We start from the raw sequence: 16686 nt of genomic DNA, 5'->3' as shown, positions 1-16686 counted from the left end.
CTCCCCCCTTCATCTGTGCCTTTCCCGAGGCCGTTCTGATCCCTATGACCCTTTTAATTGGGGTTTGTTCCTGTGTTTTTGTAAAAGTGGGAAGCAGATGTTTATACCTACTGTTTGTACAGGCGTATCTAGCTTAACTTCATCCCCTTACAACATCTTATCTACTTGCCCATAATTTCTACCTTCTGACATACAGTTTTAGCTAATACAAAAACAATTATATATTTCCGCCACATCGTTTCCATTCTTGTTGACTCAGCTCTTGGCTAAAACAATTACACACTGGTGTGAGTTCATTTTACTTTGTAAAATGGAATTGCAGAAGTAACATTAATTTACCTATATCCCACAGTCCTCTTCTGTTGAATGAATGGAAACATTTCCCCCTCAACATGAGACATGACCACTGTACCCCCACAGCCCATTACAGTAAATTGAGCCCATCTCCTGTTGAATGAATGAGTGAGAACACCTTCCTCCTGAACCCCTCGAGCCCATTGTAGTAAAGGGGCGGGGACAGTGAAGGGCCTGCGAACCTCTCCACCAATCCCAAAGGCTGCGGTCGGTGCGGACGAATCGGAGAGCGACATTCCGAGTTGTGGCTTCCTTTTTAAATGCAAAGCCGGCCGCCATTGGTCAGGTGGAGTAAGGTGCGTTCTGATTGGGCGGGGCGTGGATGATGCGCGTCACAGAAGGAGGAGACGGAATGAAGAAGAAAAACAAAGATGGCGGCGCGAGGCTGCGGTTTTCTCATCGACTCAGCGGGCGGTTTCTGATGGAGGGAGGGGGGCAGACAGGCATCGTTTACCTCAGAAAATACCTTTAAAATACATTTCAAATTAAAGCCGGAACTTTTCAAACAAAAGTTGTGAAGAAAAGGAGACAGTCCCCGGTGGGGTTTATTGTTTATTTTTGTATAATTTCCGGGGCCCGGGAAGGGGGAGGTGACGGTTACCGGGTGAACGAGAAAACAAATTAAAAATGTCGGCGGTGGAGGAGAGAGAGCCGGCGCCCGCGGCTTCTTCGGCGGCGGCCGGAGCCCAGGAACTCAACAACCCCCCGGAGCTGGAGGAAGGTCCGAGCTCCAAGAAGCGGGGGGTCCGGCTGGAGGCTGGATTTGCTCAAGGCTTGTATCTATTAACTTATTTAAATGGTACCTACTGTATGGGGCTTTGGTTTACATTAAAACCGGAGGATCATGTCAGAGTGTTTGTGTGAGAAACAAAGCTCACACACCTCAATAATTTCAGTCCGAGACAAAATCTGAATCAGCAATGTCCTTTAGTTTACACTTGCAAGTGGGTGAGATGTCCAGTGCCTATAAGGCAGAGGACATACACACACCAAGTTCAATTCATACATAATATTTATGTGATTTGATGTCTTTTGCTTTACATCGCTCCTCCCCTGCTTCCATCGTCCACTTCCCTAAGACCGGCCCCCGTTACCCCTGTTTATCTCTTGCCTTATCCGGCCTTGTCTGTGACAAAATGCTTATTTCTGGCCTCACAAGGCTGTTTGACCTCATCCTGCTGTAGGTCATTGTTGGGCATATTCTTTCTTCATCATTATCTACCCCCTTCACCTGTGCCTTTCCCAAGGCCGTTCTGATCCCTATGACCCTTTTAATTGGGGTTTGTTCCTGTGTTTTTGTAAAAGTGGGAAGCAGATGTTTATACCTACTGTTTGTACAGGCATATCTAGCTTAACTTCATCCCCTCACAACATCTTATCTATTTGTCTGTAATGTCTGCCATTGTTTTACTGGCACATCTCATTCTGACATACAATTTTAGCTAAGACAGAAACAATTATATATTTCCTCCACATCGTTTCCATTCTTGTTGACTCAGCTCGTGGCTAAAACAATTACACACTGGTGTGAGTTCATTTTACTTTGTAAAATGGAATTGCAGAAGTAACATTAATTTACCTATATCCCACAATTTCCCCCTTTTCTTTAATTACCATTTGTTATCTTCTGCATTTTTGTTTTAGGGGCACCTGTTTCATCAAGGCTGTTTCAATCAGTCTTTGGGTGAGCCCTCGCATACAGGGTATGATACAACAGCCAATGGCCACTCATACCCCGACTACTCCTATCAGGGAAGTAAGGATAGAAACCATCATCCCCTTCTACCTTCCAAACCAGGATTCAAGCCATCCTGTGAGAGATGTATCTACTCCTGAATTCTCAGCCAGTTCCTCTGCTAAGGTAGTCAATCCTCTTAAGACCCGAGTAATTGAACCATCAGGTGCAGTTTTATTAGGAATAAAGGTACAACAGCTTCCTCCTAACATCACACACACACACACACACACACACCCTTTTTCTGCTAAAACCCTATCAAGGGCCATTCTGTTTTCCCAAACCATCCTACTTGTCGCATCAAGCAGGTCTGATATTCCTTTAACCGCATCTCTTGTATAATTTATAAATCACTGTTGATTATAGAAAATGTAATTTATCCAATCTACATTTTATTAATTGTTACCCACCAAAAGAGAGCTAACACAAAGCCTGCTGCAATCTGGTTACGAGCCTTGAATTCATCAGGTAGCCCCCTAGGGACTCCTACAGAATCGAGATAAATCCTGTCATCGAAAGAAGTGTCTAACAGTAATCTCTTACCCCTTCCCTTTTTCCCTCCTATCTTTTCCTTCTCAAATGCCAGGGTAAATGGAATTGCCAATTGTACAATTGTACACATCCCTCTCCAATCTGGAGGTAGCGTGGGTCTCAATATTTTGCCTCCACAGTCCCACCACAGATCCGCTCGGGGAACCTTTAGTGCTGAGTCGTTCCCTCCCTTCTCCGTTTCGGTAACATTCTTAATCTCTGTACATAATTTCAGCTCCCCCAAATCTTACGACCGACTTGTACCTCGTCTACGCACACACGATGTGTGATTTCCAACTGCGGCAGAAAGCAGGGGGGGAACTTTTGCATCTTTCTTCTCCAAGGGAGGGAACATCAGAGATAGGGAGGTACAATTCCTATCATTCCACGCAGTCTCATCCTGATACAGGGCTATCATACATTTCATGCCCTTCCTGTCTCGCTTCCACCTGGAACCACCTGGAAAGGGAACCACCTGGGCCACTGGCCTACCGGAGGCACATGCATAGCAATTGCTTTTGTTCAGACTTTTCACAGTCAACCCAGGCATTTGCATCCCCGTACCCAGTTTCTATTTCAATGGTCTGTTTCAAGTCCTTTACCTCTATAAATTTTACTACTTTAGGATCATCGGGAGGGGTGAAAGATTGTATCTTATTACCCAGTAGTTCTACCGTTTTCCCTGTCCTACACTAATTGAAGAACAATAGCCCAAGAAATCCTTCCCATTTGCTTTCATTTCTATCCCAAACGTTTCATTTCATCGTATCTCATAGGTGCCACCCCCCCCCCCCCCACCCACCCCCCCAGGATTGTTTCGTGCCATATAGTTTTCCTTATCGTTAGGTATATTGGGTTACATTTTTTATCAGGACCATCACAAGCTGGTCGGAAGGGGGCCCGGTGTACTGTGACGAGACCATTATACTAAGTGCCATCCCCATAGGACTTAAGATGGATCTCAGAGCTGCGGTACTGTCTCTGATTATCTACATCCCCACAATTTACTAAGCTGCATACATCAGCGTCTATTACTTGTGGATTATCGGATTCGGGAACCGTTAATAATACATATGAAAATGATATTTGACGAAATCCCAATACTAAAAGGGCTAGCATCATAATTCTAGCAGCATTCCCAGTATTCTAAACATCATGCTGAAGCACAGAAAGACTTAATATACAATCTTACAGAAATAATCCCACGCTCGCGTCGCCACTGTATAAGTAGTTACACAAAGTCTCTTTAGTCTGAGTTTCAGCGGACCTTGCGTTGATTCTGCTGTCCAGACTTCTTCCTCAACTGGAGATTCCACTGTCCCTTTGATCCGAGTGTAATGAGTCCAGCCTTTCTCCGCTGTCCTTATTGCCGTTTCGGTAGTCAAAAGAGCCTGGTAAGGCCCTTCCCAGTCCGGCTGCGATTTAGTCTCTGTCCATGATTTTACTAAGATATCAATCATCCGGCTGGATGGGATGAACGGTGAATTCAAGGGGTGGAGTCTGTGCCAGTAAACCCTGTTTCCTGAGGAAAAACAAAGAGGAGGACAAGCCCAGTATGTACTTCTTTAAAAACAAATCTTTAGTTTCGGGAATTGGCAATTCTCCATTCGTTCCCAAGTAAGGTAATCCAAATAAGATTTCATAGGGGGATAGTCCCAAATCTTTCCTTGGGGCTGTTCGTACTCGCAAGAGAGCTATAGGTAAACATTTGGTCCAAGGGAGTCTGGTTTCTATTATCAATTTAGAGAGCTGTCGTTTGAGTGTTTGGTTCATTCTCTCAATCCTTCCCGATGATGGCGGGTGCCATGGAGTATGGAACTCCCAGGAAATTCCCAACCATTTCATTACCCCCTGTAACACTTTAGATGTAAAGTGAGTTCCTTGGTCAGAATCAATATGGTTCACGAGCCCATATCGGGGAATCATGTGGTCCAATATTGTTTTAGACACTCCACTCGCAGTGGCGGTAGCTAGGGGGTATGCCTCAACCCAACCAGATAGATGATCTACTATGACTAGCATATATTTTAGTCTTCCTACCCTGGGGAGTTCAGTATAATCTACTTGTATACTCTGGAAAGGTCTCAATCCTGGGTCTCTTCCTCCCGAGGTCTGTTTTCTCAAGACTTTCTTATTTACCTTTCTGCATATTATACATCCCTCACATATTTGTTAAGCAATTGTATATATTTCTTTACAACCATATTCCCTAAGAACTAAATCACACAATGCTTGTACTCCCCAATGGCTGCCTTGGTGTAGGACAGCCATAATCTCTCGCATCATCATTTTGTTTAACATTTCCCTTCCATCAGGTAACCTCCAATGCCCGTTTGCTGTTTTTACAGCCCCTAAAGCTCTCAATTCATTTTCTTCGCTTTCAGTAAATATAGGAGCTTCCCTAGGACTTGGGACAATAGGTATTAGGGAATGAATCACCACTTCTTGTGGGTTCAGGGCTGCTTCCTTAGCCACTTCATCGGCTAATCTATTTCCCCTAACTTCTAGTTCATTTCCTTTCTGATGACCATTTACATGCACTACTGCTATTTCTCAGGGAAGTAATAGGGACTCCAAGACCCGTTTAATCAATTCTTCATGTACTAATTCTTTCCCTCGGCTATTGATCAGCCGTTGTTCCTGCCATATCTTATCGAAAGTGTGCACAACACCAAATGCATATTTAGAGTTAGTGTATACTGTTCCCTCTTTATTCTCTAATGCCCTAAGGGCTCTTTCCAATGCATAGAGTTCACAAGTCTGAGCTGACCACCCATTTGGCAACCGTCCTGCCTCCACCACACTACTGTTTGTCCCGTCTACGACTGCATACCCATTATGTCTTTTCCCTTCAGTCACCCGGGATGATCCGTCTATAAAAAGTCTAGCCCCTGCATGAAGTGGAACATCTCTCAGGTCCATGCGGACCTTAGTTTGGTATTCTATAATGTCAAAGCAATCGTGCCCTGGATTCTGAGGAGAGTCTCTTTCCCCTTTCCAAAGAAAGGCAGCTGGATTTAAACAATTGTCAGTGACCAACACTAGATCATCCTTTTGTATTAATATTGCCTCATATTTCAGAATCCGCGAGTCTGTCAACCGTCGCCCAGCTTTTTGGTTAAGGATTGTTCTCACTTGGCGTGGAGTGCTTACTGTTAGGGCTCCCCCAAATGTAAGCTTTCTGCTTTCCTCCACCAACAGTGCAGTGGCAGCCACGGCCTGCACACACTCAGGCCACCCCCGGGATACTGGATCCAGTAGCTTTGAAAGATATGCTACTGGTTGTCTCATTCCTCCCCACCTCTGGGTCAATACTCCCAAAGCTGCTCCCTTATCCACGGTAGCAAAGAGGTGGAAAGGTTTATCTAGAGAAGGTAAGGCTAACACGGGGGCATGGATCAGATCTCTTTTGAGTTTCTCAACTTGGTCTTTTTCCTCATCATCCCAACTTAGACATTTTGGTTCCCCTCTAATAGTTTGAGATATAATTTCTTAGTCTTCTGTGCAGAGGAATCAATCCACAATCTGCAGTAACCCGTTAGACCCAAAAATTTGCGTAACTTCCGTTTAGTGCTGGGCAGTAGCATCCCCACTATTCCCTCTATCCGTTCCGGGCTTACCTTTCGCTTTCCCTCACTAACTAAATGTCCCAAGTATTTCACTTCTTGCTCCACGTATTGTAGTTTGTTTTTAGATGCTCGCAGTCCCTGCTGACCCAGGTAATTCGATAATTTGTTAGTGGCTTCTACTACTCTTTCTCTTTTTTTTTCCTGTTACTAAGAGGTCGTCTACATACTGCAACAGGGTAGTCCCCTTGGGGCTGCTAAATTTCTCCAAAATTTGTTCTAACATCTGTCCAAATAAATTCGGGGATTCCTGGGGAAGCACAGTACACCGGTATTACTGTTTCTGTCCTGTCTTAGGGTCTTCCCACTCAAAGGCAAACAAATTCCTACCTTCCTCTGCCAAGGGACAAGCCCAAAAGGCATCCTTTAAATCTATCACACTAAACCATTTGTGGTCATGAGGGATCTCACTTAATAAGGTATAGGGGTTTGGCACCACTGGGTGCCTGATCTGTACTATTCAATTTAATGTTCTCAAATCCTGCACCAATCGATCAGTTCCATCAGATTTCCGTACTGGTAGTATTGGGGTATTATAAGGAGACTTGCATGGCTCCAACAGTCCATCTCTAATCAATCCTTCAATTACTGGCTGCAGTCCTCGTTTACCTTCTATGGAAATGGGATATTGTCGCTCACAGACAACGTCCCCTTTTCCTTTTTTTTAAATTTACTTCAAGGGGAGGGATCTGTAGTTTTCCACAATTCCCTTCCCTAGCCCATACAATAGGGTCTATCTCTCTCTCCACATCCTCTGTCAACAATGCCTTTGTACAACTAATTCTTTTTCCTGAATTCCAATCCCCAGTCCTAAGAGGATAATTAAGTCTCTCCCTAATATGTTACTTCCTATATCAGATATATACAACAGTTCCCCTGTGACCCTATCCTTAGGACCTTCTATCATCATAGGTTCAAATACTGGAACAGTAAATCCTTCCCCTTTTACCCCGAAACAGTAATTGACCGTGTTGACATTCCTACTTTCTTTGGTTTAAAATTCAGCGATGACTGTGCTGCCCCGTATCTACTAGGAAGACTACCTCTTCCCTACAGGGTCCCACCTTCAGGTTTATCAAGGGTTCCTGGTGGGCCCGCGAGGGCAGGAACCCCTGACACCCCTATTCTTCATCAAAATTCATAAGCGGAATTGCCCTCTCTTCCCTTTTCAGAGCAGGACACTCCCGCTTAAAGTGCCCTATCTTTCCGCAATAATAGCATCCTGCCTGTGGAGACCTCCAGCTCTGCCCCTGTCGCTCGAACCCTCTATCAAACGCTCCCCTTGTCCTCTCTGTCTGACATGCTGCCACCCACCGCTCCGGTTGCTCACTATTGGTTCCACTCTTTTCTTAACTACCTCATCAACCGCAGCTACCATCATTTTCACCTTCTGTTTCTGTCTCTCATCCTCTCTCTTTACAAACACTTTCTGTGCCTCTCTTAACAATTCATCTAATGGCTTTTCACTCCACCCTTCTATCTGCTGTATCTTTCTCTGTATGTCTGGCCATTCCTTTGTCACAAAATGTACTTTCAAAAGACCCTGTGCCACTGGGTCCTCAGGGTTCATTCCAGAATATTTCTGCATTGAGTCTCTTAATCTTTGCAAGAAAGCTGAGGGAGTCTCACCTTTCTCTTGTCTAACTTCAAAGGCTTTAGTCAAATTCTGTGACTTCGGAACTGCCTCTCTTATTCCTTTTAGAATCAGGTCTTTCAATTCCCTCATTTCTTCTCTGTGCTCCGGATTTTGATTTTCCCACTGGGGGTCTCTGAGGGGAAACTTCACCTCTCCCTGTCCAGCATCCTCATCTCCAATGGGTGGTTCCCTGTCCCATATTTTAATGGCTGTTCCCCATATAAGTCCCCTTTCTTCCCCAGTAAATAGTATATTCAAAATAGACATGAACTCAGCCCACGTACACAGACTGCACCCCAAAAATTGATCAATTTGTTCAGACAACCCTACCGGATCCTCAACCAGGACCTTCATTTCTTTTTTAAATTTTCTGACCTCCCCACTGCTGAGGGGGGCACTCACAAACCCAATCTCTTTGTCCCCTATTGGTACCTCCCGAAGGGGATAAGTCATTTACGTTCTTCCCCTTTTTCTTTTTTTTTTAAAAGAAATATTGCAATATTTCTAGCTCCCCATAACTTCAAACACCAATTCATCAATTCATGCTTGACTAACTTTAAAGCCTGTTCCAAACATGTAAATATATTTATATATTTACATTCATTTATTCAGTATTTAATATTCAAAATGTAAAATGCATACAGTTCTCAATTTTGAAATCCACTGTAATCACCCAGTTTTAGTCCCTTAATTTAAATCCAAAATTAGTTTTCTTAAGTAGTCCTGACCAATCAATGCTCAATTACAATACTATAGGTCATGAAATAATCAGAGCTGCCTTAAAATTATTTGTCTATTCAAGTTAAAACAAAACTTCTAATGCATGAACAATGGCCGAATCCAAGGTCACAGATATTAACCATAGGATTTTGTTTTTACTACAATCTAATGTTGAACTGAAACTTCAACTGTCCTCCATAAATCGCTTTTAAGTAAAGATAAAAGAGATTAGTTAGAAACTGATAGTAAGGCAGTCATGACCTGGAAGAAGAACAGGAGGTATCATTCTTCTTTTTTCATAATCTCGATAGAATCCTTAACCTTTAAAGAAATCATGTTAAGTTTCCATAATAAAAATCAGATTCAAAACAGTCCTGGAACTCAAACTCCAGGGAATAAAACGCAAACATTCAATCACCAACAAACAAATTGGTGCATTCAAACCAAATCACAAAGGGTTAAACTTTCTACCAGCTGTACAGCTCTCTTCATTCTCTCTCTCTCTCTCTCTCTCACTCATTGACAAATAAATTCAGATATTTACAAACCCAGTCTTTGTCCGACCTGTATTTTGGCCAGAAGAGGCGGGACGAAGAATGGATTCCTTAGTCCATACGAAGCAACAATATTTAATCATCTTTTTCCCTTGTACAAGTATTATTTTGCCAATTCCACAACATCCTCCCCAAAGGACTTTCTGGAGGTATGTTGTAAGGGACCCCGCCTCCATTTCCATTGCTTTTTCCTTCTTTTGTTTTCCCGGAGGCTTTTTCCTTACCCACGGCACAACCCATATTGAGTTCCTTCGTTAGTCCCTTATTGACGACTAAAACTCAATCCCGGCCACCAAGGCAATACTTAAAAGTCAGGTTTCTTACCTTGGTCTGTGCACAGAGTTGCCTGGCCCCTTGTCGCCGTATTTTCTATCGAACGTCTATCCCTGTCTGATTCAGATGTCTCTCTTGTGGGATTCGTACCAGTCGCCCAAGGGAGCAGACCAAGCCAGGACACGAGACCGCTCCTCAATGGGGAACGGGACACGTCTTCCCAGTGTCCAAGGCCAGCCACTCCCCCCGGTGATGGAAAAAAAAAATCCCGGACAGCCCCCAATTGTGAGAAACAAAGCTCACACACCTCAATAATTGCAGTCCGAGACAAAATCTGAATCAGCAGTGTCCTTTAGTTTACACTTGCAAGTGGGTGAGATGTCCAGTGCCTATAAAGCAGAGGACATACACACACCAAGTTCAATTCATACATAATATTTATATGATTTGATGTCTTTTGTTTTACATCGCTCCTCCCCTGCTTACATCGTCCACTTCCCTAAGACCGGCCCCCATTACCCCTGTTTATCTCTTGCCTTATCCGGCCTTGTCTGTGACAAAATGCTTATTCCTGGCCTCACAAGGCTGTTTGACATCATCCTGCTGTAGGTCATTGTTGGGCATATTCTTTCTTCATCATTATCTACCCCCTTCATCTGTGCCTTTCCTGAGGCTGTTCTGATCCCTATGACCCTTTTAATTGGGGTTTGTTCCTGTGTTTTTGTAAAAGTGGGAAGCAGATGTTTATACCTACTGTTTGTACAGGCGTATCTAGCTTAACTTCATCCCCTCACAACATCTTATCTATTTGTCCGTAATGTCTGCCATTGTTTTACTGGCACATCTCATTCTGACATACAATTTTAGCTAATACAAAAACAATTATATATTTCCTCCACATCGTTTCCATTCTTGTTGACTCAGCTCGTGGCTAAAACAATTACACACTGGTGTGAGTTCATTTTACTTTGTAAAATGGAATTGCAGAATTGCAGAAGTAACATTAATTTACCTATATCCCACACTGATATTAATGGCATTGTCTCATTTGAGGATGATGACTTGAGTCTGACTAACAAACCGTTTCATGTAGTCACCCAATTTAATTAAAATTTTCTTTAACTTAATTAAAGAAAATAACTCTGGCAGGCTAAGATTTATACAATTTGTTTATAAGATTTATTTATACGTCCACTGCTCTCGATGTGGTCTCTGCCACATTGGGGAGACTGGACACCAATTTGCAGAACATTTCAGGGAACAGCTGTGGGACGCCAAAACTAAACGACCCCACCGCCTTGTGGCTGAACGCTTTAACTCCCCCTCCCAATCCGTCAAGGACATGCAGGTGCTCTGCTGCCTCCTCCTCCAAGCTCTAGCTACCTGACGCTTTTAGGAAGAACACCTCGTCTTCTGCCTTGGGACGCACTAACTACATAGGATCAATGTAGATTTCACCAGTTTCCTTATTTCCCCTCACCTCCACCCACCCCCACACCACACACCTTGTCCCAGATCCAGAGTTGAAAAATGTGGTGCTGGAAAAATGCCTAGAGGCCATACCTCTAGGAATTCCCTGGCTGTTCTCTGGCATGGCACTCATCCACAGATTCTATCAACAAACACATTGACCTGGACCCAATATGGCCACTGCAGCGGACAGTTGGAACTGACAACCGGAAGCGGCAGAGACAAACCACTATAAATGCTGGAGGAAACAATACAGAAGCACTTCACAGGAGGCTCCCAAGCACTGAGGATATCACCTAGACAGGAGATGAAACGTCTGCAACACAAATTCCCAGCTCAGCGAACAGAACCACAACAATGAGCACCCGAGCTACAAATCTTCTCACAAACTTTGAATTGAGCATAGGAGTTGGGACATCCTGTTGCAACTGTCACACATGTCACACAACACAAGGCATGGTCCTTCTCTGACTTACCATCCCTTTGAATATCAGGGGGAAGACACCCCTTTAATTGTAACATTCAGGAAAGATGCCTTACTTCAACAAAGATGTGCTCTGCTCACAAATGTTTGGACAGAGGAAGTGAATTGCAGTCTGGGGTGAAGCTCAATCTTCATTCAGAGAGAGGGAGGAGCAGCAGTAGCTTCAGAAGCTCATGGTCCAACTTGTGCATTCAGACAATAGCGGGGCTCTTCTGAGCAAAATCTGGGAGTGAAGCAATGTCTCCCCCTTTCCATTCCTTATCCTGGGAGGGAGAGAGAAGGGGGGAAGCACTGTTCACTTGCAGCAACAGGAGGCAGAGAGTATGAATCCAAGCAGGGAGCAGACACTGCAAAAGTCAGCTTCTTCTGGAAAATTGTGTGCAATTCTGGTCTGCCTCCTATCGGAAGGATGTTGTGAAACTTGAAAGGATTCAGAGAAGAGTCACAAGGCTGTTGCCAGGGTAGGAGGGTTTGAACTACAAGGAGAGGCTGAATAAGATGGGGCTGTTTTCCCTCGAGCATCGCAGGCTGAGTGTGTGTTTTTTAAAGAGGTTTATAAAAACTTGGGTGTGGATGGGGTGAATAGACAAGGTCTTTCCCCTGGGATAGGTGGAGTGCAGAACAAGAGGGCATATGTTTAGGGCGAGAGGGGAAAAATTTAAAAGGGACCTTGCAGTCAACCTTTTTTTGCAGAGGGTTGTGTGTGTATGGAATGAGCTGCCAGAGGAAGTGGTGAAGGCATCTGGATGGGTATATGAATAGGAAGGGTTTAGGGGGATATGGACCAAGTGATGGCAAATGGAACTAGACTAATTTTGGATATCTGGTCGGCATGGACAAGTTAGATTGAAGGATCTGTTTCTGTGCTTTATGTCTCTGACTCTATGACTGGTGAAAAGCGTTGGCATTCGTCGAAACATTTATGCAACAGAAAATTATAAGAGGGTAAAGATAAGCCTCACGTCATTGATCCATGAATCCTAGTGGTATGGATGTATTTCCAGTAATAGAGTCAGTGTGGCATGGAAGGAGTCCAAAAGACAGCTTCTTTTACAAAAAGTCACACTTAAAACTTAAATCTGAGTCTTCTGGAAATGTAAGACAATCGTGCGTTAATATAAGACAGATAAGTCTGGGGTATATGTTACGTATTTGATGGAATGTTTATGGCTCTAAAAGCCTGATTTGCAGTTGTTTCTGAGCTCATAATATTGTACTGCAGAATATTGTATATCTTCAGTAAGAACGTCAATACCGCATGATAGATGTTCATTCAGCAACTTGAGTGAACTCTTCATGGAGTATGCAATCCACCACATTACCCTGCTGTATTCATTTACATATAGATCAGCACAAAGATCTTGGGGAAGAGAGGAAAGAATGTTCCACAGAAACTAGAATTGTGTGTTTTGATTTTCTATTGTGGACTGATAGCGATGACCTTTGCAATCTCTTTCCACAGGAATATTACAAGAGAAGAATTTGGAGGCAGAAATCTCAGACCAAACATCACATCGAAGTCTGACAGTCGCTTGATTCACCAGGACTTGGATATTGATGGCCTTGAAAACAAAGGGGAGAAGGTCTGCCTGCTTTGTTAGGTTTTAAACGTCAGTGTGACTGGAAACTCAGAGTCTCACATACCCACACACCAGAGTAGTGACTGGAATATGCTTTACAGACTGAATGAGAGTCCTCCAATTATCAGCGGGTTCACCAGTAACACCACACACATGCTGTAAGAGTGAGCGAGTTTCAACTGATTGTTGAACCTGGAGAAATACAAGGACACCTGCACCATGGAGAAATCATGAAAATGTAGGAACGGTTTCCCTTCCCCGCCTGCCCGATATTCATCGGCATTAATACACCGGGCAGCGGCCATTCACCTGCATTCAGCACGGGAAAGGCTTCACTCAGTCGCATCACCTCTTGGTCCACACCGGGGAGAAACTGCTCATCTGCCCTGTATGCTGAAGCAGATGAAGGACATTTTTTATCCTGGATGGAGCATTCTGCAGGTATACCTGAAATAGATACATTTGTCTCTGTCCCATTGAGTCTCCAGCACAGGGCCAGGCCAAGCTGCTCAATTGGTCTCTGTGTTTATTCTCCACCGGAGCCTCCATCCACCCCTCTTCATTGCTCCCCCATCTCCCCTCCATCAGCATAAAGGTATCCCCCACTTTTCCAAAGTTCGCTTTCCACTACTTCACTTTTACAAAAGACCTACATTAATACCTGCTCCCACAAACCGAAAGAAATCTGAAGAGGATTGTCGTTTTTACAAAGAAAGGCATAATACAAATTAACTCATGGTAATTGCTTCTTCGATTTAGACCATTTTGGCTTATGAAAGGAACACTCTACTTTCAAAAAGTGGGGGAAAGCTGCATCAATACAATACAGCACAGTCTCAGGCCTGTCTCACTTGGTTTAGGCACACACACACCCTCAAGCCTGTGCTAATTCTTAATCCTTACTTAGACCTGCTATTTATTGCCCATGTGTGGTTTCTGTTCCTCTGTTCACCTCCCATTCATGTGTCTATCAAGATACACCTTAAACATTGTTAAGGTGCCTGCTTCCACTACCTGCACTGGCAGTGCGTTCCAGGAACCCCCACCACCCTTCTGTGTGATTTCCCCACCCCCACCACCTCTCCCCCAAACAGTCCCCCACTCACCTTGAACCTGGGCCCTCTTTTAGTTGACCTTTCCACTTTGGAGGGGAAAAAAAACGCCTCTGACTATCACAGAATCCCTCCAGCGTGGAAACAGACCATTCAGCCCAACAAGTCAACACCGGCCTTCTAAAGATTAACACATGGAGACCCGTTCCCTTACCCCTATTATCTACATTTACTCCTGACTAATGCACCGAACTTACACATCCCTGAACACTGGGGCAATTTACACACAGACAATCCAACTTAACCTGCCTCTCCCTGGACACTATGGGTAACATAGCATCGCTAATCCACCCCAACCTATACATGTTTGGATTGTAGGAGGAAGCCGGAGCAGCCAGAGGAAGCCCACGCAGACACGGGAGGTGGGGTGCAGGGATAATGTGCCAACTCCACACAGCTAGTTGCCTGACACTAAAATCGAACGCAGGTCCCTGGCACTGTGAGGTGTCAGTGCGAACCGCTGAGCTACCCTGCCACCCCTGTCCAGCCAATCTGTGTCTCTCATCATTTTGTCGAGGTCTCTTTTCAGCCTCTGTTTTTCCAAAGAAAACAATCCAGGTTTATGGCTCCTCTGCTCATAACGAGAGCCCTCCAGACTGGGTAATGTCCTGGTGAACCTTGTCTGTATCCTCAGCCAGAGCACCCACATCCTTCCAGTAGCACAGTGACCAGAACTGCACACAATATTCCGAATGTGGCCAGAATAAACAGCTGTAATGTAACTCTTACACTCAAGGAAGTGTGCTGTGTGCCTTCTTGACCACCGTGCCCACCTGCATTACCACTTCCACGGATCTATATGCCCAGATCCCTCTGTATGCCAGTGCTCCTATGTGTTCTGCCATTTATCATACAATTCTTATATTTCCTTCATCTCTATCGAGCTTCACCTTAACTGTCTTTCTCTCCATCTCTTCCCCCCCCTCCTCACATCAGCATACCATAAGACCATAGGAGCAGAAATTAGGCCATTCAGCCCATTGAGTCTGCTTCGCCATTCAATCATGGCTGATACGTTTCTCAATCCCATTCTCCCCGTAATCCTTGATCCCCTTGATACTCAAGAACCGAGCTATCTCAGTCTTGAATATACTCAGTAACTTGGCCTCCGCAGCTTTCTGTGGCAGTGTATTCCATAGATTCACCATATTCTGGCTGAAGAAGTTTCTCTCCCCTCTGTTCTAAAGGGTCTTCCCTTGACAGGAAAGCTGAGCCCTCAGGTTCTAGTCTGTCCTACCACTGGAAACATCTTCCCAACATCTACACCGTTCATTATTCTGTAGGTTTCAATTAGATCCCACCGCAACCCCCATCCTTCTGAACTCCATGAAGTATAAACCTAGAGTCCTCTAATGTTCTTACGTTAAATTTTTCGTTCCTGGACCATTCTTTTGAACCACCTCTGAACACGTTCCAGGGCCAGTACATTCTTCCTGAGATATGGGGCCCAAATCTACATACAGTACTCCAATTGTGGCCTGACCAGAGACTTCGAGCCTCAGAAGTACATCCCTGCTTTTATATTCAAGTCTGATCAAAATAAATACCTTCATTGCATTTGCCTTCCTCACCACTGACTCAACCATCAAGTTTAACTTGAGAGAATCCTGGAGTAGAATTCCATAGTCTCTTTGCACATCAGATTTCTGAATTTTCTCCCCATAATCCTTCTGTTCCAGAGTGGCAGCAGAGATTTCCAGACACCTCGATTGTTTTCAGGGATACCAAGGGATCTTGGGAATTGCCACTATCGCAGGAGGAGGCAGAGGGGAATGTGGTGTGGTCCTTTAAACTGCAGAACTTTCCAAACTCCCTGAGTCAGCAGGAACTCTTTCTGGACCAAGAAACAAAAGGGCCACTGAGAAACTGCTACATCAGAAGACCTCAGAGGCAGAAATTAGGCCATTCAGCTCATTGAATGGTGGAGCTGACTTAATCATTCTTAAGTATCAAGGGTTACGGGGAGAATTGGGTTGAGGAACGTATCCGCAATGATTGAATAGTGGGGCAGACTGAATGGCCTAATTTCTGCTCGTTAACCATCCCTGGGAAGAAGGACACAAAACAACAAACTGTTTCCTTGGACAGATGAGCTAAGTGTTTAATAACCTCATGACAAAAGGACAATTAAGTTTGTCTGTGGAAGGAAGGCCCTGACGTAAAAGGGTTTTTTGCCGGAAAACCTGTGTCAAACAAACCACAAAACCTCGACGATAAGAAGGTAAGCTGCAGACCGGAGATCTCCAGAAGTGTGGGGAGGTGGTGTTAGAATCGAAAGAAACATCACATCACAGATTTGGAAGTGAGGAATCTCCACCAGAATTCAACCTCAGAATGATGTAGCAGCAGTACTTGGAAGAAGAATGCTGCATTGAATCCCTGAACATTCCAGAGACATAAACTGTTGGTGGAAACTCAGTTAAATTCAGCCATCAATTGGGAGCTAGCCAAGTTGTGAGTGAGGTTAAACTTGGTTACTTGAGGAGTTTTATTTTTGTTGTTACATACAATAAAGTGTAAATCATTGTTTCAGCAGTTAATTGTGTGCAGTTTCTGAGTTCAGAGCCAAATTAAGGTGATTCACCCACAACCACAGTGAGAGGCTGGGATT

At 44.2% G+C, this 16686-nt stretch overlaps 1 long non-coding RNA gene across 1 annotated transcript; it reads left to right on the top strand.

The window, feature by feature from the left end:
• The first annotated feature begins 254 nt into the window (after nucleotides 1-254).
• LOC140460501 (uncharacterized) lies at nucleotides 255-16610 on the top strand. Its single transcript, XR_011954125.1, has 2 exons — nucleotides 255-1126; nucleotides 12846-16610. It is a non-coding gene; the product is annotated as an uncharacterized lncRNA (long non-coding RNA).
• Nucleotides 16611-16686: the final 76 nt, after the last annotated feature.

This window comes from Chiloscyllium punctatum, chromosome 36, assembly GCF_047496795.1.
Source record: "Chiloscyllium punctatum isolate Juve2018m chromosome 36, sChiPun1.3, whole genome shotgun sequence".
NCBI lineage: Eukaryota > Metazoa > Chordata > Chondrichthyes > Orectolobiformes > Hemiscylliidae > Chiloscyllium > Chiloscyllium punctatum.
This window is presented reverse-complemented; position numbering and strand designations above follow the sequence as displayed.